This window comes from Lagopus muta, chromosome 4, assembly GCF_023343835.1.
Source record: "Lagopus muta isolate bLagMut1 chromosome 4, bLagMut1 primary, whole genome shotgun sequence".
Classification (NCBI taxonomy): Eukaryota; Metazoa; Chordata; class Aves; order Galliformes; family Phasianidae; genus Lagopus; species Lagopus muta.
Genome location: NC_064436.1, coordinates 3,818,065 through 3,844,145, shown reverse-complemented (window position 1 = coordinate 3,844,145; position 26,081 = coordinate 3,818,065). Strand labels below are relative to the sequence as shown.

The 26,081-nt window shown below is 34.9% G+C and overlaps 1 long non-coding RNA gene across 1 annotated transcript in view; it reads left to right on the top strand.

Annotated features, from left to right (window-relative positions):
• Positions 1–25,661, top strand: part of LOC125692213 (uncharacterized) — a 32,131-nt gene extending 6,470 nt beyond the window's left edge. The window contains exons 2-3 of the long non-coding RNA XR_007376521.1: positions 23,867–23,971; positions 25,357–25,661. This is a non-coding gene — a long non-coding RNA (uncharacterized LOC125692213). The remainder of the gene's footprint in view (positions 1–23,866; positions 23,972–25,356) is intronic.
• The last annotated feature ends 420 nt before the right edge of the window (positions 25,662–26,081 follow it).

The window sequence follows — 26,081 nt, the reverse complement described above, 5'->3', positions numbered from 1 at the left end:
GTGGCATCTATTTCATCAAATAAAATGAACAACATGCCTTTATGATGTACACTAAACTCCTTCTTCTGTTAGGAGGTCATAGTCAGTTGATCAGCTGTTCCGGTAGTGATGATCTATGCTGCAAGGCTTTCTTTGGATGATGAAGTAGAAAGCTAGGGAAGGCAGGCTTCTCTGAGAGTCAGCAGTGAACAGAAATATTTTTCTGAAACATACCACACACTCTTGTGGCTGTCAGTGCATAAGAACTTGATCTTTGTTCTATTCATGGGATTTAATGCCCTCCTTTGCATAATCAAGAGACACGCTTGGATTTAGTTCCAAGTTAAAAACCTTGGTAGAGTCTAAATGAAGGGTCACGCTTCTTTTTGGACTGGCTTTTAGTAAAGTAAAACTGCTGTCCTCTTTATATGTCATTCTGACTGAAAAATTATGTCACAATTTCTTTTTCTCCTGTCATGTTAGGTCAGTCAAAACCAGGATTTACTTGCCTCAGAAATTTTACCCTGCAAAGACTAGAAAACAGCCATACAAAATAGAAGTATGATCTCTTCCACAATTATCATAGTAATTTTTGTTTTATGAAGTAAATGAATGCTTAAGTTCTTCGCTTTTTATTTACTGGGAAAAAAAAAAAGTCAAGATATCATTTTAGGTTGTGGTGAACATCATGCTGAGGATTAGATTCATCAAAGCTTCTTGGTTTACAAATCTATCATGATTATTTTGTTCAGAATTTCAATGGAAATCCAAAATTCTGCATCAAGATTCCTGCTGTGTACTGTGTCAGATCTTAGTCTTTTTTTTTTTATTATTATTAAAAATAAGCATACTTGGCTTAATTATTGTTCTGTTTGTTAGCTAAATGACCTCTATCACCTGTTCATCCTCTGGGAGCTTTTTTTGAAATGAAAGAAAGGATTTAGGCGCTTAAATCCTGAAGAGGATTCAGAGATGTGAGTCCCCACTTAAGAATGACATTGCTGTACAACCTGGCTTAGTATGTCTAGACACTAGAGAATAATTAAGACTTTCCTTTCCTAAAAGCTGGTTCGAGACTTTTCAATGGTGTAAGCCAAATCTGAAATTCACTGTTCCCACCTACCTCCCCAGACCAAAAGTTAGGGGAGAATGGGGAGCAGAGATTATTTTTTGGCTTTGTTTTTTGAGGGATCTGGGAAGTTTTGGTAGTTTGGCAGTGGAATTAACAGCTCTCCCTTGCACACACCCCTCTTGAATTATTCACTTAGTCCTCCACAGTTCCTCTTTCATAGTGCTTCCTAGTTTGCTATTTCATGAAAATCTTACCCAAAAGTAAACTTGTTACTAGAAACGGGCTAAGTATTTTGGTGTATGATGGGCGACCAAATCTGGAAGGAAACTATGGTTTATTGCTGTTGTGAAAGGGAGAATTGAGTAACATTGTTTATGGCTGGCAGAGCTGTGAAGGAATTATACGCAGAATGCTGAACAAATAAATCTTATGCATGCTACAGAATGTTTACAGCAAACATGCATGGAACAACTTGTTAATCAAGAAATGTATTTTTGACTACTGTTTTGAAAAATGTAAGAATCTATCTAAAGCAATGCATTGTCTAATGGAATCTGACTTTTTTTTTTTTAATAACCTTATTGGAAAGAAGAGGTATATTTCATTTTTGCATTGGGCTGATGAAAAGGGAATTCAGCAGGTGAGTGGGTGGATCTGTTTAAAACGTTTGCTCAAGTCCTTGATAGGATAAAGACTTCACTGGTGGTACACGACAACCACCTAGATCAGATTCCTGAGCATGGTGGCATACTGTTTAAGAACAGCTGAATGGTATTCTAGTATCTCCATGATATAATTTCTCAGTTCCTGTCTAGATTTGTTCTTTTATTTGTACTTCATGTTTTAGTGATTTGGTTTATCTTTGAGTTGTCATGAGAAATAAAGACCTAAGAGTAGAGAAGGACTAATACTTCTAGAACACCTGGAATCCATCAGAAAAGCATGACCTAGTAACTGATTACAGAATAACCTTCCTTACAAATAGCATGTTTGTCTGATGGAGGCTTATGTATGTGACATGACAGTCCTTGAGGAAAACTGTTACTGAGAATCTGATATAAAATCTGTTGTAATCAAGTCTGTGTTCCCCTTGATTTATCAGATCCGTGCAGTGGAATTTATCTGCTCTGGACAAGTATGATCCAAAATGATTTCCAAGCAGATTAGCTAATGAGGTTAAGGTAGGCAGTGATGAAAGCATGACCATAGAAATGAGGAAATAAAGTAAGCACAAAGGAAATAGAATCTTTTTGTCAGCAAGTAACTCAATTTAAATGCTGTGAAAGAAAATGTAGTTCTTTATGTGACTGGAGTCACTAAAGTTTAGTAATTATTTTCTGATCCTGAATTCACAGAGACAAAGTAAAATATGAAACTTCGTAGTTTCTTCCCTAAAAGGGATAGATGAATTAAAGATACAGCTATGCTAATGTGGGTTAGGATCACAAGCTTTAAAAATAATAAGCCTATCCTGTTTTGTTACAGAAAAAGTAGAGGAGTATACAGTAGTTCACAGTGAGAACTTATTCGTAAAGAGAAAGATTCTAAAAATCAAATCCTGTGGTGGGAGAAAAGTTTTCCCAATTTGTTTACTGCAGTAATTTTTGTTATATGAATATTTGAGGAAGACCGTATTGTCAAGAGATAGGGTAAGGGTTCTGTAGTAAAAGGAGGTCATTATCTTCTCTGGGAAGAACATGCTGTTTTAGCATGCTATAGTGGAAACCTGAGACTGAAGATTTTAAACATTAGCAATATGGCCCATCTGTTTCTGAGCAACACTTTTTCTTAACATCAGAGTTAATAGCATATTTCTCTTAACCTTTGTCTGCAGCTCCGGCATAATCCTTTTCTTTATCAGTGATTTTTCATTTGCATTCTTTACATCTTATTCATTCTACTACCCTTTGATATCAGTCAAACGTTTATTCCTGAGAAGAATAAAAGATGTGTAGTAAGGGCAAAAGTAAGTCTCTAATCAAAGCTGCATCAGGTTAAACTTTTCAAATGCTATTAATATTTTAGGGTCAAACTGCTAATCAGGTGGATCTCATGAGTGTGCATGTGGGACCTCTTAGTCAGAATGCTCTGTAAAACTGGCTGGGTAGGTTAATCCACTTGGAAGGATTTGTAAGTTGAAAGAGGAAGCATTTTCCACTAAGTCACCTGTTGCTCAAAGGGCACTCAAGTACTATAATCGGCTAATATATCTTATGACAGAACCAACGGAATTTCACCTGTGGAAAAATATATATAGTAAAGATAAAATGCCAAACTGGAATTATATCAGCATTACAATGAAGGATACAAAATTACACTTCCTGGGTGCTGAGGATGTTCTAGCAGCAAGTACAATAGCTAAACCTGGAGGAAAGAAGTTGGCATTCAAATCTAAGAAACTATTTCACCAATATCGTGTTATTATTATTATGACTTCTATTTTTATGAGCTTTTGAGGTAAAAATGTAATCATGATCACATTGGTTTTGAGTGTGCTTGTGACTTTATCTAATTCAAGAAAAACTTACATAGCTGGCAGTTTTAAGAATATGTTTTGAAAAGCTTTGAGTGAATATTTATTCATAAACATCTAAATGGCAAGTGTCAAGAGGGTGGAGCCAGGCTCTTTACAGTGATGTCCAGTGGCATAACAAGGAGCGATGAGCATAAGATGAAGCACAGGAAGTTTCATCTGAATGTGAGAAAGAACTTCTTTGATGCTGACAGAGCATGCATGGCAAGCAGAGCATGGGAATGGGCCACATATGGAAGTTGTGGAGTTTCCTTTTCTGGAACTATCCAAACTTCACATGGATGCCTTCCTGTACAACCTATTCTAGGGAATGTGCATTAGCAGTGGGGTTGAACTAGGTGATCTCCAGAGGTCTCTTCTATCCCCTACAGTTCTGTGACTTATTTATGTTTTGGGAACTTTGTGTTTTCACTTTGACTGTCACTTTGATTATCTGAAGAGAGGGTCTTTGTGAACTTGTATAGGTAAATATACTAAGACGTTAACAGTAAGAATTGGAATTCAGTGTTCACTCCATCTCATATACTGCCTTATTAAGGATAAGATATCTGCAAAGGGTTTTATCACTAAAATATCCTTGAGGAATATTTGGCAGATCAAATTGCATTACACACTTTTCAATTAGTCGTGTTTTAAGTTATGTGATAAGAAGTGCATGCATAGCACTCCTGAGTGCTTCTGCTCAGCAATATGCTCATTGCTTCCTGTTGTTTTCCCTTCCATTGTGACATGTTATCATATCACATTTAGTACCTGGGGAAACTCAGGACTGGAACTATGATTTTAAGATTTGGATTTTGGCACTTCCACTTAATTAAAATACTCAGATGAAACCCAAGAGTTCTCTCATTTTAAAGAATTTCAGTACATCAATGGAATAAATCTTCAGACACAAATTTTGGTTTAGCTGTTTAGTTTCTCTGGGGTTTTTAATGTTGCTTTGCTATCTTGCATGTTTCTTTCTCTCTCTCTCTCTCACACACACACACACACACACACACACACACACACACATATACATATGTATTGTTCGTTTCACTGATTGCAGGAGTTGCTGAAGATATCTTAAAACATATTCTGAAGGACTTAAGCAAGTAAGGCAACAGAAAGACCTTTATACAAGTTGCATGGAGAAAAAATTGGAGAGGAGAGGGAGAAACCTTCATCTTATTTCTGCAGTGTTTGAAAAAACACTTTTTAACAAAGAGCCTAGGCTGAAGATGTTTGAGATGCAACCAAACTGATTAAAAATACAGTTGTGCATTTTCTTTGCCACAAAGCTGTCAGTGTATCAAATGCAAGTGTGAAAGCTTCAGGAATGCCCTCTGTCACTCAGTGCATTATTTTTCCCAACTGATGAATTAAGATAATCAATTCTTTTTCTTTTCCAGTGTTTTGCTCTTCAGTGCTGAGAAGCATTTAACTTAGTCCAAACTAGTAACAGAAACAGCAAGTTATGTGAAGTGTGAAGGAACAAATAGATACCATTAGTTTTTCAATGTGCTTTTTTTAATAATTATTTCGAAAATATACATCTCGAAGGAAAAATTCAAGCTGGGAATAGTAATGCTAGTTTCTTTCTTTTTCCATACTCGATACAGCTCTTATCTTAACAGTAGCCTATTGCACATACATTTTTTTCTTCTTAGGGGATTAGACTGAGTTGTATATATCCCAGTGGATATCTGACTGTACAGTTGTTTTCTTTTATCCTGGAATGACTAGCTGAATCTCTTAGAGCATTTGCTTATTTTTTTTAATCAGAAGATTTTAAACACTGTGTTCATTATGCAGCTCAGTTGACCACAAATTTTAAAAATGTCATTCTTTTTCCTCCATGTATTCAATTTGTATCATGCATGCATGATGCAGTCTACTATTTTCGTTTTCTACTTATTTTTCATGAGAAAAACTGGAAATTACTTACTTTTTCAGAACAAAATGGAATATATAATCTGAAGCTATATTTTCCAAGATCTGTGCAAGTTCATAATTTTTTACAGTGTTTGACTTATTATGTATACTGATATGTTTTCCTAATTTTTCAAAATATATTCTATCATTTCCCATGAAACATCCAAGCCATTGTTTTATTTAGCTGCTCTCTGCAAAGTATGCTATTAATAAAGAGGGAAAACAAGTATGCTAGGATGGAAAGACAGTGTAAGGGAAAGATGAATTTAATGAAATTGAGGAAAATTACCTGAGAGAAAACTCTGTGAGAAATAAACATTTAGAAAACACAGAAGTGTGTCACATCTGACAGCTTCCTCTTTCTGCATCTATTTCACCTCTTGTCAAATTTGCTTCAATTTAAGCTAATTAAAACATTTTCTAGGACCTCTGTAAGCTTGAAATTCTAAGAAGATTTAGGGATTATTAGTTTCTAAAAAATGGTCTGTTCAGAAAATTTTCACTGGGAAACAATCCCATGATGCATATTGACTAATTAAACAGCCTAAAATTATAAATTGTATCTAGCTGCCTGTAGTAACAGAAGAACACATAGAGAGCTGTGACCACTCACAGTTCTAAATGTCTGCTGAGTGTTTCTGTGTGATCTGAATATTGAAAGGCATTAAATACTTTCTTATGTCTTACAATCATTCCTCCCCCCCCCCCCCCCCCCCCCATGGATGTCTTTAAGTCACAACTAAGAGGAAAAAGAGTCATGCCATTTCATGGTTGTTTTTATAACTATAAGTTACCCATAGGATTGTTTCTTTACGTGTTTCTGTACGTTTTTCTGTCACTTAACTTGTGTTATCACTCCCCTTGACCTGCTGGTCACAAGCTAGATGTGGTATAGTTTGTATGAAAATGTGTTGAGAAGTTATTCTATTTACCTCCTCTTTAGATAGGCAAATGTTAGAATCTAGAGCTACTTTCTTGCTGTAAATGTTGACGCTGGGTAGGTGCATGAGTTTAATTAACTTCAACTACTCTTCTTTGGATAAATACAAGTGAAGTAATAAATGCAACAATATATTGCTGTCTCCATTAAAGCAGACAAATTCTGAGACTTTGCATGGTATAGCACGTGAACTGCAAATTATCTTGCAATAGAGTATGTTGCTGGGTGTTAACAAGTAGATCTAGTTTACCAACAATGTAAAACAATCAGTTGTGAGTTCCCATTAGAGTGTGTGTGAGGGCAGAGAAGATGCATGTTATTTACTGAAAGCTAAAAGGTACTTGTAATACAAGCAGAATACAGAATTGGGTATAGTAGTTAAATTTCTGATCTGCTGAACATATTCATGGAGCTGGCTGACTTGTTCTTGCAGTTGTAGAGGACGCTGCCTGTGGTATAGAATTGTAAACTCCTGGCTCAGCTGACTTCTGTGAAACTCACTTGATTCAGTGTTTCAAGTATCAGACTATTGAAGCAAAGAAGTACTTGAAATGCTTGAGAGACACTCAGAAATTTGAGTGATGTATGGGTAGTTAAGGAGAGATACTGGCACAATTGGCCTACACTAGGGTAAGTTAGAAAGCAGATTGAGTAAAGTCTGAAGGATATTTTGAACAGCTACAATTTTTCTCCAATCTCCTTTCCCAAGTGCATTAGATAATCTGATGTTTTATGTTTTGTACTTCTTTAATTGCTGTTTGGATGTAGTCTGAAAAGCCTACTTTGCTGTCAGTAACCTACTACCATCTTTGCATAAAAACAATGTGTTTCATACTGCTTTTGTGTCTTTCCCATGCAATGAGGAAAAAATGTACTTAGATACTGTATGTGTGAAAAGCTGCACACCAAATTGTCCGTTGTCAGTGTTTCAGTATTTATAGGGATTTTGATGTAAATCAGTTCTTTAAAAGTTTGGTATAATTTTCTTATTCATCAGTAGTGATAACTTGGAAAAACAAAGTTAAAGGAGAATGGGGGAATAAAACCTTCAAGTACAATGAAATTGGTTGGGACTGGAGGGTTTTTGAAAGGCAAGAGCAAAATGTAAGAACTACTGAAGAAAATGATAATTTCTGTTAAACTAAATACCTTCCACCTATATTGAATTGTGGTTTGATATTACAGCTAAAAAGTTAACTAAATATTAAAAGTTAAGAATCATAGGCTCATAGAATCAATCAGAAGGTTGGAAAGGATTTAGTCCAACCATCCTTCTATCACCATTACTACCCACTAACTAAACCGTTAGCATTATCCATGCCAAAAACTGTTTGGATGTGGTCAGGGTTTAGCAGATGATTTAGCAGAGGCTAGTTAGAGTTAGGGTAGTGTGGTTAGGTTATGGTTGGATTTGATGATCTTTATTGTCTTCTCCAATCTGAGTGATTCTATGATTCTGTGTGCCTTGCTGCAAAAGCTTTGGTAAGAAGGGATAAAAGACAGTCATGTGTAAGGTGATCACAAACAAGGGGACGTTACTTGGAAGAAATCCTGTTAGTCACTGGAAAATTCTTTCCTGATGTACTTGTAGTTGGACACAAATCCTGTGTGGTTGCAAAGATGCAACTCTGTACACATCCATAAGTAACTTATAGTTATGATTTGTTATGTTTAAAAATACTGCTTCTGAAATTCCTACCAACCTACATTGTTTTTGTGTTTACTTGAATTATTTTTGATTTGGCTTTTCTTTCAAGTATCTTGAAAATTATTCGAGTATTGATTTTTTGCATTGCACTGCACATGGTCTTGAAGTCAGTCAGAATGCATTTCCAAAAGAAGTAAATCTTCTGTATTCCTTAAAAGGAGGACAGACTTGCGACACCTTTCTGAGGGAAAATATTCACTGAAATAGTCTTATTTCTTCAGTGAGACATGGTGATATATGCACTTAAATCAATGTTCCTGTAATGTGTCAGCTATAGAAAGAAAAATTAACTCCTTTCTAGAAAATTCAGTGAGATATTACTTTCTTTAATCAATAATAATAATAATAAAATGTTTAAAAGCTGAAGTGCAGATTGAACCCTGCTTAATCTTGTTTAAAAAAGAAATGAGCAGATTTAAAAAGAAGCAGTACAAGATAGTATACAAGTACTGGGGATGCAAGGGGTGTGGAAAACAAGGGAGAGGAGCTATGCAAAGGAATAGGGCAGAGAGAAAATAATGTACACTCTCTGGCTGTATACTACAAATAATTTGCAAAAAATGATTTTAGGATTTGCTTGGCTGTTTACTTTACCTTCTCAGGTAGGCAGGCCCCTTTAGGACTTTGCCATGATCTTCAGATCTACCAAAATAATAACATTCTAAAATTGTATGTTATCTGTATTCCCATACAGAATGTTTATTTTTTTATGACCTCTTAATTATCTGATGAAGCTAAAAAGAGCTTTGCATTTTATCTAATAAAGAACACTTCTTTTGTTATGTGGTCCTAGATATTTTAAAGATTGTCGTCTTTCCTTATTTCTTCCCATGAGGTGTAGACAGAACTAAATAATGACTGTTATCAATAAGATAGTAAGGGAAAACTTGCACACTAAGATATTGAAAGTCTACCATAAAAAGACTATCTTTACAGTCATGAAAATTTAAATTTCAATGAAAATAGCTGAAGCTAAAAACCATTAATCTCATTAAAATTATGCTTCTGAGTAAGAAAAAGCAGCTAAATGAGTGGATAAAAAATGTTAGCAATAAGAATGTGGATAACAGATCAGGGATGTAAGTCTGGTGGAATATATGTAATTGTTAGATGTATAATAATCATTAAATCCCTGCCAATCTTCCTACTGCTTACTATGATAGCGCTTAACACATAATCTACAGGCTTTCATTTGAAAGTGGGAAAAAAAATAAATCAAAATACCAACCTGGCAATTACTTTAGTAGTCTATTTTTTAGTGCTATGTTGATTAATTGCTGGCAAACAGAAAGTTTTGATCTTAATGATGAGTACTTGCATTCAATGATGTACACAGAATCCACTTTGTCCAAATCCCTTTATCAGTTGATGTCAATCAGTACTCTCAATTGTGGATAGTTGCAGGATTGCTTTGTAAAGCAAAAATTGACAAATTTGGCAGAATCTCCTTTTGTTCTCTTTTTGTAGTAGATATATTTCTCTTTGTCCCTTCTTTAAGTGCTTCTGATATCATCACTTTCCTATCGCCAGTAAAATGGTGTAAGATGGTTCTCAGTAACCTTGTGTGGTTTTAGGAAAGGAAGTAGAAAGTGAAGTGAATAACCAGTGCTGCCATAGTCACAGATGAGTTCTGGTCTTTTCACATAAACTTTTGTAGTGTTCTGCCTTTCTCATGTGTGCCTCTTGCGCTTTCATTATATTTGCTTACCACGAAAGCCACAGTGCTGCAAAGTTTACCCTCATGTGATACAAATTGACTCAACAGCTGCTGAATGTTGAATCCTAACAATACTCTAAACAGCTGAAATAGACTGCTTTCTTTTGGGACGTTAATATTAAAACTGTATGTAGAATAAGATTTGGTAGGACTTGGCCACCGAGATAACTTAGAATTGCAGAATAAATTGTAGTTTTTAGAGGGGTGCAACACAGCTAATGACAGTTCTCATAACAGTGCCAGACCATTGTGAAGCTTAGCAGTAGAGCATATGCAAAGGATGAATTTACCTTTGTAATGCTGTTATTTTTTCTTTAGAAGCACAGTTGCTTGTTTTATTACTTAGACTTAATAATATTTTATCTCAGTATATTAAATGATGAGAGTCTGCTGTGTGGAACTCTAGCTGATGCTTTAAAAATGCACAAAATCACCATATTTATATTAATGTAAAATTATCCAACTTAAGTGTTCTGAAGACTGAAAGATGCATGTTACTAATAAATAATAAAAAAAAAAGTTGACTAGAAGTTTCTACCAAAAAAAACAAGTCCTACCTGTTTCTGTATTTGAAGACAGATTCTGAAATATTTCATTGAGACAATAAAATTTAAGGAAAAAAAATAATATTGGGGAGAAACCTGGTTTTCAGAGAGTCCTACTTGACATGTTGTCTGCAATTCTCTGGATATGGTGAATGTGCTGAAAAACTTCTGATACTTTTAACACTGTTAATAATTGAATCACATATAGACTGAAAGGATAGTGAATCAGGGTTCTACTAGTTGTTGGTATCTGGTGTTTTTTTTTTTAGTTGATTTATTTATAAAAGATATCAAACAAAATGTGCTTTTGGAGAGGTGGTAGAAACAACAGACAACAGCACTTGGAAGCAACTTTCCTGCATTAAAAAAGAAGTAACAAGTGTTTGTGGTACAGTGCTCCACGGCAGGAAAATCTTTAATGGAAAAAGTAGTGATGCAACTGCAGGGATTTTAAAGGTGTTTTTTAAGGCTATATCTAATTAAATATTTGGTGTCTGTGCATGCCCTCTAGCTTTTCTTATTCATATCATTTGAAATTAAATGTAGATACGCTTAGTTGATATTTTCTTGGTAAAGAAGCATAAAATTGTAACTTACTATTAAGGCATCTCTTTGTTCCCAGGGGTAATATGGATCTTCTAAATGTATGATTTCCTCAACATAAAGGATTAGTTAGTTAAATTGGTTGAAATTCATATGAAGATGAAATTTTGAATGTAAAAATGCCACCTCATAGAAATATTTTAGTTAATGAAACCCTTTGTTAAGACCAACTCTTTATAATTTTTCGTTTGTACAACCGTCTTGATCTCCTTATCAGGAAAGTCAAAGATCCATATAGAAAATGAGAAAATCTGCAATCCAACAGGAGTTTTACATAGTAAATGAATTGGAGTATTCCTCCAGCCCTTCCATATTCACTTTTGTGGGTATGACATATCCATTAATTTTTTTTTTGTCTTCCTGAACACAACTCCAGCTACCACTGTGTTCCATAGTAGAATAACAGTTGCAGTGATTTATGCTTTATAACATTACAAACTGAATGAGAAAATAGATTCTACACTGTGAGAGACAGTTCCCAGTACTACTCTATCCAACTAAATTGCCAAATTTCTTAGGGCTTCAATTAAACGTTTGTCACAGACCAAACCTATTTGTTGTTAACTAACTGCATTCTGAAAGGTAATAGATTTATGAAACTATATATAATTTTTAAAAGTGACCACATTTCTTAGTTGTCTTTCAAATCTTCTATCTTGTTCTTATTTTACCATGCATAAAGTCTGCTCAATGCATCCACACAGGCAGAAGATACTATGACTGTAAAATTATGTGCAAGTTGACTTTTAATAACAAAAATTAACAAGAGAGTTGGAGATACTATGAATGAAAGATGATTAGTAATTTTCATGAACAGTTTGTACCTTGAGGTACTTCTTAATTGCATTTTCATTCTTTGTAAATATGGTTGTGGAGGGGTCCATTTTAAGTTTACATCCTGCATAGAATGATTTGCTAGACTGGTAGTGTGCAAATAGTTAAAATTCACAGCTGTAATCTTGTACATTTCATGGAAATACACAGGATTTGGGTAGAGGAGCTGAAATCACTCATTACCTCAGTGGAATTCAGATTTCAAACCTTATAGTCGTAGCAGAGATTCTAGCATTATTCAAACTGAAAGTATATTTCTGACACTGCAAATTATCTTACAGCTGATATAGAGAAATGAGTAAGGAGGTGCTTGGCATTTCAACTTTTTGCAGTCTCACATATTATTGCAGGTTACATACAAGGATAAATTGTATAATGAAAGTTGTAATGCTTTTTCTTTTTTTTTTTTTTTATTGTTTTCATAGGAACTGCAAGCATTTTTTTCTTCTCTAGCTCATCAGCACAAAAGCTGAGGCTTACACATACAGATTTTTTTCCCTGAAGACAAGAAGCCAGGGCAGAACAGGAACCAGACCTTCATAAATTTACTTCAGTGTTTCATAAAGTGAAAGGAGTGCTCAGTGTGGAAGGACTAACTGTAATAATTACGTGACTGCAAATGCTTTTTCTCTGCCTGCCTGGAGCAGTCCTGAATCTACCAACAGACTTCTCTTTAATCCTCTAGCTCACTGACTTCTCTCAAATTCCCTAAGTAAAATCCATTTTCTTTTTGTTAGATAATTTGAAGCTCTTCTAATTCCTATGTATCTCCTGGTTAGTATTCCCTTCAGCTGCCTATTTTAGGTACAAAAATACCTTGTGTCCCTTCTTTTCTTTACTCTTTTGGAAAGACCATTTTTTGAATCACTAATGAGCAAAAATGTTCCAAGCTTCTTGTTTGATATTCTGGTCTCTTCTTCATTGAATAGTTTTCTATAAGAACAGCACAGTTATCTCCCAGTTGTGTATTTGACCAACACCATTATACTACCTATTGCTGGGAGTGGTTTAATGTAGAACTGAGGCTTGAAACTTCTGAATGATAGGAAAAGCCATGGTTTGCCTGTTTCTATTCGTCATAGATGGTATTTCTTCTTGCACCTGAGCAGGGCATCTGAGATGGTCTTACAGCAATCTTAACACACCTTCAACATATCCTACTAAAGGAAGCCAAGATACTGACATTAAAAAAAAAAAAAAAAAAAAAAACAATAACAACAACAACAAAAACCAAACACAAAAAATAAGGTGTTAAGCAAGTATCACTATTAATTTCAGCACTGGATCTTGCTCAGAGTATTTTAGAGATTTCCTGCAAGTTATTTACTGGTGGTTAATTTCCATCTGATTTCGAAGATTTGCATAGTGTAGCAAACAGTGGAAAAAACTGAGGTCAACAGGGATGTGGATTTTGGTTAAATATAATGGCCTGTCTTGATCCTGACCATGACAGTCATCTCGGGTGCAGGTTTCACTGTCCAGGTCACTTGGGATAGTTCTTGTCTTGTGGACAGAGAGAATGAAGTAAGTTATCATGAGTAAAACTGTGAAGTAATTGCTTTCTGGTAAATGTGCCTGAGATGATGAACCTAAGCTAGCTACTTGTTAAATACTAGTATGTTTGCTCTGACACCAAATAAATCCTAGTTTAGTCGATAAGACCTGGAAGAGTGAATTTGTGTTGTTGCTTAGAACTGATCATCCTTGCTGCTGGATTGCCATATTCGAAATCTTTATATTTTCTTTAAATTTGTACACTTGCATATTGGTGGTTTCCTGTCAAATTCCTTAGATGCTGCAAAACTTACCTCTGATAGCTGTTCTGCCTTTTTCACTCTTGCCTGTTTGGCTGTAGTCTATGTACTTTCTGAACTTTCAGCTGTGTCCTCCCAAAACTAGATAGCTGACCTCTGGAAGGGAAGAGAGGAGTGGTAGAGAAATTTCAGAGTCATGCAGGAATTTGTATGTTTTTGTTTTCATGGAGGTAAGGGATTGAAGACAGCAGTCCAGGGTTGTTTTTTATCACCTCTGTTTTTTATGTAGATTATGGAGAACACTATTTTTCATGTTCTTTCATTTATTATCAGTAAGTAAAATGTGTTGTTAAGAGGTCTTATAACAGAAGAAATATTAATGAGTGTCGTGGTTGATCCTGTTTCTGTTTAAGATACCATTATATGTTAACTGAACATGTGGTACACGCAGCTATGTGCAAAATGTCACCAAAGTTGAACATGATCATTGTAGTAGATTTGTAACTCATTTGTCCAGGAAAACCCAAAACAATGACATTTCACATAGCCACTAGCAGACATTCACGTTAATGAGAGAGGTTCTTTATAGTAGAATGATAGAACCATTTACTTAAGTGTGCTTCCACATGTCCGTGTGATTGAATTCTTTGGGTAGTTCCTCTAAGTTTTCTGATGGAAAAAAACTTGCAAAAATTTACAGTAAGAGACTGAAAATGCTATCAGCAATAAAGAAGAGTCCATTGGACTTGGCATTAAGCAATGAGTGGTCTGTATTTAAGAAGACTTTTGAGCACAAGCATTTGAATAAAAGTCTTTTAAAGTGATTGATGTCATTGGAGGTTTTATCTAAAAGTAGGCAGCAACAATCTACTTGCCATTCATTTCTCTACAATTTATAAAGTTATTACCTTCTTGGAATATTACCCACTTCATGTAATCATAAAAATTTATGATGTATACCTTTCAAATGCCCATGTAGGAAAAAAAAAAGAAAAGAATAACAATAAAACATGATTTGTGAAGAGAGTAGAAGTCACATCTTCCTTTTTAATGATCCTTTTTCTTTTCAATGAAGGTTATGATATTGAGGTAAATTGCCTGCCACAGTTTAAGAATACATGCTCTGTCATCTAGCTTTCTGTATTGGTATCTGCCTAATGAATGAACCATAGCAACTATAATTTCCTCAGGTATACTGTAGACCAATAAGGTCTCTCAGAGGATATTCATCTCATAATAGTGTTTTTTTTGTTTGCTTGTTTCATTGAAAAAGTTGTGCTTTTATTTGTGGAAGGGGTATCATGTTTGAATGTTCATTGGCAATCTATACAGAGACCAGTATTTTTAAGGAGAAAACTGCAGAATTTAGCATACTGTACTTATGGTAGTTTATTCTACAAGCATGCTAGACCTATGGGAAGAAAAACTGTGGTAATAACATATAGACTCTGTTAAACATGCCCTTCAAATATATAAGTAAATAGTTTCTAAGTGAACCTGTCTGAAGCTATTCCTGAGGGGAACTCTTTAGGAATACTTGCACTCAGCAATATTATTTTAGTTTCAGAAGTAGATGAAGGTGATAAATGAGTAACTGTTTAAATATTTCTCTGTAGTTCTTAAGGGTTGGAAGTTGAGGACGGTAAGAAAAAACACCCCTCTCACTCACACAAAATCTAAAGGAAAGTACAGATAACTTAGTTTTCATCTCTTGTTTCAATATAGCTGTAATCCTTGCAGTCACTAAGTTGTGAATGAATTAAAGCTAATTCTGATTTTAAAGGCTGAATTTGTATTGCAATAGTATATAAATACTTCTATTAGCACCTTTACAGGTATTCTTCTTAATTGGCCATTCTGTTATTTTCTTTTCCACATAGCCTCAATGTGATAGTTCCTTAAAAAAAAAAAAAAGAAAGAAAGAAAGAAAGAAAGAAAAAAGAAAAAGAAAAGCAAAAATACTGAAATTAAGTTTTCTAACTAGAACACTAGGAAGATTATTAACCGTTGAAACCCTTGCTATTTTCCATTAAAATAATAAAAGGTGGAATTTAAGTACTTGTGTTTCTACACATCCACTCAGTTGTCTCATCTATTGTGTCGGTTCTTCATATAACTTCCATTACAGCATTCTAAATTAGTTAATGATGTTGGTGAATGTATGGTTTGACTTATATTGTTTGCAGTGAATTCTGTTAACACACTTTCCTCAAAAACCAAAGTAAAGAGCAGACTTTTCTTCTCATAGATGACTCTGTTGCAGAATTAAGATGGTATCAAAATAGTATTTATACTGGGACTGTGAACTACCTTTGTACATTGTTTTTCTCTAATGTGTAACTGAGAGTTTAGAGAAATGTGTAGAAATGAGTAGGAGCTTGGCTTTTGCTTTTATGCCTGGCCTTTTATAGAGGAGACAACCTTTGACTAGGGAATATTTAAAAATATGCAAAATTAGCATACTATGGGGATTATGCAACAAGTAGGGTTTATCTATGGGTATGCTACAAAAATAGTCATCAAGTAGTCTCATGTATCCACACTTGCTTAAGTCTCCATCTAGTAGTAATTGTTAGACATTTTCTCTCAGTACTTAGAAGAGGTGTAACTATTGTTCTTACATGCAAGAATTCCTCACTCTCACAATTCAGAGGATGATGGTTTTTTCCTCTCGGGATACAACTTGCATGCAGCTGAGAACTTAGGATGAAAGCATTGACAGCAGTGGTGTAAGGGATAGAGGATTTGTGCAAACATGATGGTCTAACGTGTAACTGATAAGAAAGGGTCAAAGACACAGAACCTTTCAAAAGTAACAATTGAAAGATCTTCATAAAACATAGCATGTGGCAACTTCCAGTCTTCTAATACAGATCATTTAGCAGATTTCAGTGATATACCAATAGCTTTCAACTTCAGCAATCATCTCTTCAAACACGAGTTATAAAATAAATGAATATTTTTCATAAGGGACCTGTGTGAATAGATTGCTGTCTCTGGAATGTATTAGCTTATCTTTCTCAGTAACTAAGTGAAATAAAATGAAAAATTTAAAGCTGTAGGCTCTCTTGGGATGCAGAAGGATTCTTTCTCTCTTTCTTTTTCTCTATTTTGTCTATGAGCTATCATTCTTACTATACAAAATGGATTATTTCTTTCCATTCAAATAATGTACATGGATAGACATGAATGATAACTGCAATTACCATGTGGAAAATGTTAAATGTTCAATATGAATTTTAAATCCTGTCAATTAAATTAATATCTAATTGCTTCCAGAAACATGTTTTTCAAAAATTGTTTTGATCCCACAGAGGCTTTAATTGTTGCAGAGAAATATATACATAAATATTTTTGGGGGGAAGATGACTGGTTTGTTGACAATTATTTGTTAATTTTCTTGTCTAAATAAATGACAGTAGCTCTAACTTGTGAGGTCTCTGGAGACTCTCTTGTTTATAATTATTTGAAAAATTACTGGATAAATGAAGTCTTTAATTCTAAATGTTATAAATATCTTTAGTTTTGTGCTTACACTGCTAATGGAAGTACTCTTAGTTTCTATCAAAGAAACTAATTGACTGACTTTCTCAGACATAAAAGGGAGAACATTATTTTGTAACAGCAAAAACTTCATGTAATGGTGAAAGTTTTTCAGGGGATAGAGGAAATGCATATGCTTTCTTCATAATGAGAACAAATAGCTGCATTTATGTGTCTCTGTGATTATAAATACAGAAGTACTCAGGAGCTAAGGAAGCTTCAGCTCTTAGCTTAGAACTGTACATCCTGCATCATCATCTTATGTAGGCACTGAGAAACTGACCTACAGAAAAACAAAAAACGAAAAAAAACCCAAAAAACAAAACAACAACAAAAAAAAAAAACCAAACAAGTGACAGCAACTAAGCTGTCACTTTCTAGACATATTATCATGCCACACAGCTTTTGTGGATTCATGCGTATTACCTGCTATCTCAAAGGCTTCCTTCTGTCAGCGCTTTGTCACTGGAGGTATTTATAAGAACTGCTCCAAAAGTAATTTCTCTGGTTTTATTATGTTGGTCCACAACATCAGAGGGAGATGGTGGTGATATGGCAGTAGAGGTCGAACCTTCCCACAAATATTCTATTACACTTTGTTGCCATGCAACAGATGGCAGCGCAGGGACAGTCTGATAGAATGGTGTCTGACACGGTAATGTGGGTGAAGCAAAAGTGTGTCACTGAATTCCTTCATACAAAAAAAGAATGGCATCCACTGATATTCATTGATTTATGGAGAGCAAACAGTGAATGTGAGCACAGTGAGGAGGTGGGTGGTGAGTTTCAATGGTGTCAGGAGGTGTTTAGGAGGAAGTTTTTCACTCAGAAGGTGGTGACACACTGGAACAGGCTGCCCAAGGAGGTTGTCGATGCCCCATCTCTGGAGGCATTCAAGGCCAGGCTAGATGTGGCTCTGAGCAACCTGTTCTGGTGGTTGGTAACCCTGACTATGGCAGGAGTGCTGAAACAAGATGATCTTTGAGGTCCTTTTCAACCCAGGCCATTCTGTGAATCCATGATTCTATGAAAAGCAACATGAAACATGAGCCATATTCTGGATAGCCATGCAGAATTTTACAAGCACAGGCTCCAAGCTCTTTTTCATCACTGGTGAAAATCCAGAGCTAATAGTGGTGAGTGTTTTGTAAAATTGTACAAAAAATTGTTTTGTAGCTAAGAATTTGTTCTATCAAACAGTGTTACTGTTTGTAGTTTCTGCTATTGCTTCTGAGTAAACAAATATGAAACATTACATTCATGGCAAATTATGTAGAGTGTTCTTATCGTGTCAAAACAACAAAATGTTACTGAAGTCAGGAATTCAGTTCAGTGTTTAGTATTAAAGACAACTAGAGTAAATGAAAACAGAAACACCATGATATCAGATAGTGTGGGAAGCAAAGCAGTTTTTTCTCCCAGTTGCCAAGGGCTTAGTTCCCAGTGTAAAAACATTTGGGAAATGGCTGCCTATTGTGCTACAGTGGGAGAAGAAAGTCTGGAGATAACAGAAATCTCTAAGCTATTATCCCTCAATCATTACAGCTGCCCTTGTATTTTAAAAAACTCAGAAGTGTATTTCACTTTTTTGAATGATAATATATTGCTTTAGCTCCCACTGTCATCTTCTCTAATTTTGTCATCTGAATTTTGCTCCATCAACCTGTTATTATATTTTTTTTCCTGCTTGTTGCTACTGCAGTAATTTTGAATTGCATTTTGATTCGGGGTGAGCTCTTTCAGAACATTTTTTCTTAAATTGAGGTTATGGCATTTCATTCATGGCTAGAAATAGAGTAGTGTATTTAGTTCTTATGTTTGTATTTAAAGGCAAGCTATGGAAAAGTAATTTAGATAAGGTTATTTTAGGTTTACATTGAATATTGGAATTGCCAACAATTTTTAGCTTCAAAGCTAGGACTGGAGATAAGCATACATTTATTGTTAATGAATTGTTCTAATAGTTCTGGTTTGTTTACATGAGTAGTATAGAGTTCAGTTAATTAGCTTATTACTTTCTATTGAAGATTTTATTTTATGGATCTTTTTTTCCTGAACTTAGTAGAAATCACATATTTGCTCTAGTAGGGATAGGCAGCATTAATTGCCACATGTATAATTCTAAATAATGAAGATAGACTAAATCTAATAAAGTTAATCTTGCTTTGAATATCAGACTGTGGTGAAGAGCTATATCACATTATTGAAAATTTGCCTCAGTGTTCTTTGAGCAATTTCAGTGTTTGTTTTCCAAGCATATTACATGAAACAAACAAGTACTCTATTTTACTAGCTTCTGCAAAAAAACAAACAAACAACGTGTTCTCAGTTGATTTGGTTAGTTGTTATTAACTTGGCTTAGTTAATAACACAATTTAAAAAATTAGAATGATTAGGACAACTGTCAGTCTTCACTCCTCTGTGGATGTGGACTCAATTACTTTTGTTTCTAGAAGAGACCATTTTTACTAGTCAGGGTTGAAGCGTGATGCTGTAATATAAAGCAGAGTTACCTAGGGAATAACAAAATGGGATTCATCTATGGAATTTCTTTAGTAAAATACATATTAGTTTCACTATCAGATAGGAAGATAACATCAATGGAAAACATAAATGTTTTCTAGCAAATACTTAGTATATAAAAAACATATTTTCTTAGTCTTTTCCAGTTTGCCTCATGAAATTGAACATGTTGGATCAAATAGAAATGTCAATGTCTGATTTGGTTAGCAAATAGTTTCAGGTAAATATTAAATATTTGGGAGGCCTTTGTTTGTTTGTTTTTTTCTTTAAGGGAGAAAATAATATTTTTGTTTTTGTTTTAAACTTGTACTCTATTTCCTTGTTCAGCTCCCTTTAGGTAATTAAACTCATTTTTAGATAACATTAAAGCTAAATTATGTTAGTAATTACAGTACAATGATAAAACCCCAGGCTATTGATCCTGGTGATATTTGTACTTATCTTTTATTCAGTGCACTGTTTGAAAATGATGTGCTATTGCTGCAGGCCATAGTTGGTAAAAATGAAATCTCTGAACTTACAATTTCCATTAAAACTCTTTGGTGATCCACAAGAGTCTGTCATCTATCTTTGCCCTGGGATCACAATCACACACGTGAATGAATGTAACAAGAAAGATATTTGCCTTTGCTTTTAAGAATTAAGTGCCATATGGTGATTTCTTTTTCTCATGCAGTATGTATATAAACAAACTCCTCTACTACAGGAGAAAATAAAGGGGAAGATGCTCACAGTTACTGAAATATTTTGTAACTTAATTTGTGCTAGACAAGGGAAGATGAAAAATGCAGTAAAAATACAGATTATCGTTAGATTTACCATTGCATGTTTTCATCTTCACTCATCAAAGATGCTATATATTGACTTGTTAGTTGTAATGTTGGTCTTGTAATTATTTTTTTTCCTAAAATGCTCATAATCTGCTGATTATGTTATTACTTAGAAGGACGAACATCAATACAATGCTCTTTTCCTACAACACTACTGTTTTGCTTGGTTTTCTCATGTTGAAACCTGTAGTAACAGAAGAAATCAATCCAGATATAAATCTGAAATATTCACCAGAAGTGCTTAGCTATTTTCAATCTTCATTTTGTTTTCCAAAACTTACATTCTTCATCCTCTGTATTGGAGAAAAAATCACAGCGTACACCTTAAAAATCTTTATGTCACTTCCAAAATCCCAGAGTTGCTCTGCAGTACTATTATATGAGTGACACAAACTTTAACTGTAACAAAGAACTAACACATTGAAATAGTAGGTGAAGGTGATTTAGATTTCTTTTTTCAGTTTACTTTTAGACTGAAGTTAACTGGTTATAATTCTCATGGTGGCAAGCCAGATGATATATCCTAATGGTACTTTTTCAGAGCTGTGCTAGTCATGAGGAGAATTGAATAAATTCAGGAACAGTAATGAAGCCTGATGGGAACAATAAATTATTACATTATCAGTGCACTGTTCCTAGGACAAGCCTTCAGTTTATACTAGTGTTCTTTATTAGCTGCTCTGTCATGTTAAGGGAGTCAGTTTGATTGTTATGAAATAGCAGCCATGCCTATAATCGTCTTCTTAAATTCATTATTTATTAATAATTGTGAAAAGTTGATGAAAAATAAATGGCTGAAGAATACGGATTGTGAAATAAGCTGTTTCCAGTAAAGAAAGAAAGAGAGAGAGAGAGAGAAAGAAAGGGAGGGAGGGAGGAAGGAAGGAAGGAAGGAAGGAAATAAGGAGATAAGGAAATAAGGAAATTATTTTACAATAGTTAGGAATTAGGAAGTAAATGGCTCCTTCTTAAAAAATTTTTCATCCAATAGAAAGAAAATATTTTGAAATGTCAATACATATTTCAGATATCAGATACTAACAGATATGCTGATGCTAAAATTCTAGGGATTGAAAAATTAAATTAAGAGAGAACTTAATTTGTTTTTACCTGAAGTATATACATGGAGGTGATTGGTAGATAGTGGCTGTGTGTATGTGTGTGTGTAGGTGTTTTTACACATTTTTATAACAGTTGAGAATATTTGTGTGAACATGTCTCAAATACAACCAATATGTGTTAGGACCTGGAAAAACTACATGACTGGTTAGCAAATGTGTAGTCTATTACAATAGCATATGCATTATATTAGAAAGGAGTTAAAAAGGTAGAATTTAGGCTCTGATTCTACAAGATTTGTGGAGAGGAAAATGCTGTGTTCTTTGCCACAGTGGCAATTCTTATGTTCAAGGCTTTTGACCTTAGCAGGCAGCAGTGCTTTTCCTTCAGTATATCCTTTAGTTCAGGGAAATGAGTAAGATTTCCTACTCTTTGTTCTATTTTATACTGGTTTACTAGTATATATAAACATTCTTGAAATCTGCATTCCTGTGTAATACAGAAAAAGCGCAGATATGCTTTCACCCTGAAAATGGAAAGAGTAGACTAGAAAGATATGATGGAGTGACCTGATGATAGAACGTGCAGCTGACTTCAGTTACATCTCTCTCCATTTCTAAGCTGGTTTTTGACTGACATTGCAGAAATTTTTTCATGACACAAAGTCTAAAACAAACCAATGTTGGAAAAAGTCTATTGAAATTGGTTTAAGAGAGCTCAGAATTTGTGCTCTACATAAACAGCTTTGCCTTAGCAGACAAGATAATCTGCATTTTTATTTTTCCCCAGTATTCTGCACTCAAGTCAAGGTGAAGAAATTGAAGAAATCTGATACAACTTGATATAAGTGTTCATACAGGGTTTTTTTGTTGTTGTTGCTTTTGGTTTTTGTTTGTTTCTTTTGGTATGTTTTTTTTTTTTTCTTTTTTTTTCCCCTTCTGATACTGTTTCTTTACCTGTTGGAAGTAGCAAGGATCATAGAATCATAGAATCACACAGGTTGGAAAAGACCTTAAAGATCAAGTCCAACCACAACCTAACCATCCTACCCTAACTCTAACAGCCCTCTTGCTAAATCATGTCCCTGAGCACCACATCCAAATGGTTCTTAAACACATCCAGGGATGGGGACTCAACCACCTTCCTGGGGAGCCCATTCCAGTGCTTCACAACCCTTTCTGTAAAGAAGTGTTTCCTTATATCCAACCTAAACCTCTGGCACAACTTGAGGCCATTTCCTCTCGTCCTGTCACCAGTGAGAAGAGACCAACTCCGCTCTCGCTGTAAGCATCTTTCAGGTATTTGAAGAGAGAAATAATGTCTCCCCTCAGCCTCCTCTTCCCCAGACTGAACAGCCCCAGTTCGTTCAGTCTCTCCTTGTAGGCCATATTCTCCAAGCCCTACACCAGCCTTGTTGCCCTTCTCTGGACCTGCTCCAGCACCACTACAAAAGTCTTCCCTTGCCATCATCCTAGTTCCCTCATGATTATTGTACTTTATGCTGTGGTATCAGTTGCCATCAATAACAAAGGACTTGATCTAATCATTTACAAAGGTGTGCAATATATTTACATTCTTGTCTACTAAAAACAATATTATCTCCTTTATTTTTTGTTGTACTCTATTTAATGATTTTTATTTCAGTTAGTGAAAAGCTAATCAATAGTTCCCAGACAACTTAAAATTGTCTAATATTAGAGTCTTTCTGTAGTAATTTACTTCTCAGAGTTTAATAAAAATCCATGGCAAGCTGCAAAATGCACTTTTAGGACTAAATCCTTTTATGAGCTTAACTGTAATAGGAACTTAACAATTGCTGCACAGTCACAGCCACAAAATGATAACAGTATCTTGGGTAATTTTTTCACATCTTCACTGAGGATATAAAAGGTAGTTGCATTTTACAGGAACAACAAAAAAAAAAAAATTGTTTTCACTTTGTTTTACCAGTGATGATCTTTATAAACACTAATCAATTTCAAAGAAATTTGTTGTGCTCTACCTGATTTCAAGGTGAGTGAATATTCATTACATGTACTTTTTCCATGTAGCTTAAGACATGAATGTTGGGAAGAATGCAAAAATGTAACGGAATATTAAGAATAAGATTTCCAGGAATGTGATTTTTATCTGTGCTAAATGAGGTTCTATTCTTCATTTTTACAGTAGTCCACGTGTGTTTTCAGTTTGCGGTTTTTTGGTGGTTTTTTTTTTCATGGTACCTATGTTACACTATCATACTAATAAGCTATGAAGTCTTTCTCTTATTCTTTGAAATCAGTCTAATTATACTGTGATCTTTAATTCATTAGGTTGACTGGTACATAGATTAACTGCATACTCAAATATATGAAAGACAAACAAGACGCAACAGGCTTTCGGAACCTCCTGTTTTCTTCCACCATCAAGACAGATAAGTATGTAATTCAACATGGGGATAGTCCTTAGATAGCTATCGTGTCATATGTAATGGTCTGCATTTTACTTTTTTTTTCTAAATTGTATAAACAAATTTGGAAAAATTAGTTGTTACTGCACAAAGTGGTTTATAAAAACAGCACCAGAGAAACCTGTGCCTCTCCACAGTTGGTGACGAGTCAGCTCTCAAGACAGAGTTTTGGGGACTTCATGGACGTGCTGTTCCCTCACCAGGGCAGTCTGGATATACATGTACCAACAAAAAAAGCTGAAATGTTTGATTGATCTGACATCTCAAAGCTTAGTGATGAAGTTCCAACATCTTCCAACAATGTTCAGATCTCAGAAAAGGGCCACTGACATTCAGGTGACTTACTGTTGTGAGTCAACACTGCAGGGCTGTCTTGCTGTACCAAAAAATGTGCTGTTGGCAACATCAAACTAGGCTGAATTTCTTATGAGCTTTTACCAACACCAGTGGAAGTAATTGCCATTGTTTCCTGCCCCAGACTTTGCATCTAGATGCTGGCAATGAAGTAAGTGGTTACTACAGGGATGCATGAGTTTTATAGAGCTCCCTCACTCCAAGCAGTGGAATTTAATGTGTTCAGTAGTTGTACAGCATCCTGGATGCTAAGGTCTGTCACAGATAGAATATCACATCAATGGGGAAATGCACCATCTTCACAAGCGAGAAAAGGAATTTAAAAGGAACCTAAAAAAAAAAAAAAAAAAGACTTCAAATAAAAGACATCCTTAGTGACGATGAGACTGTATTGATCCATTACTGCATAAATTCACAACACTAAGAAGAATAGTTATTACTTATTAGCTATCAGTTATTAGTGTGAACTTTGCCAGGCATGAAAAGTTCCTCTGACTTTGGAATGAATTTATTTCTTTTCCATAGTGGCAAAGCTGAATTAGATTGCTTCTTATAAGAAATCTACAGAAGTTAGTGGCAGAAACGTAACACATTTGATTAATGTTTTTTTGTTTGTTTTTGTAGCTTTCGTTCTCCAATAATTTAAAATGTTAAATGCTCAGTAAATTAAGTCAGTGATTCCTCAGTATGTTATAGTTGAATGGATTTAATTAACAGTTGTTATTGTAACAAAGTCTGTGAAACATCACCGCAAGGAATTTGCATGGTTGTCTGTTTACCCCAGAGTCTTTTTTCCTGTTGCTCAGTAACAATATGCAAGTAGTTGTAATTTCCAAATCTGATACTTGCTTAATCCTGGCTTTCAAGATCAGAATGCCTAAGCTGATCTTGCAGTTCAATTTCATTAACAGAAAAGGTAATCATAAACCAAAAGATATCGCTTTGGACACCTGAACAAAATATCTGCATTGTATGTTAGTCCAGCCTTCTTTCCACCAGTCTTAAATGTCAGCAGTGATGAGACTTCTGAGGGGAATGAGTGACTCCACACCTCTATTCTACCACTTCTGTGAAGCTTTAACACTCTGCGAAGAGGAGCTATGGAGGTTCATCTGCCAGAGTTTTGCTGCATTTGTGAAAGCCTGTCACGATATGCTTTTGCTTGCACACTTGGATGGACCCAGCTGAAGGGGCTGAGTTGCAGAAACTCTGCCCTTCTTGCTGTTTGGACAGAAAACATATATGTTTTTGTGGTTTAAACCACAGCCTTGTCATGCATCTTAATTAAATTGACAATGGGACAATTTGTTTATGCACAGTGCATTTTATCCAAAGATTGCTGATTATAAAAGCATTATTATTTGGTGGTTTTGAGTTCTAGTATACTTCTCCATTGGAACTATATTAACAAAGTGAATTTCAAAGAATCATAGAATCCTTGAAGTTGGAAGGGACCTCTGACAGCCATCTAGTCCAACCTGCCTGTTGAAGGTTTGGATTCCCCAGAATAATTAGAGACAGAAGGTCTCAGACATTTTTGGATATTCTATTCTATTACATGCATATGTGCTTATTTGACTTTCCATCTCTGAATGAAGGAAAAAAAACAACACTATAGGTAAGGTCTCCCATGACCATGTTTTCTTGGTCACATTTATCCCTTGTAGATCCTGCTGTTCTAGTAAAATAGAAAGAATTTGTGCAATCATCTTTCTAAAAGAAAA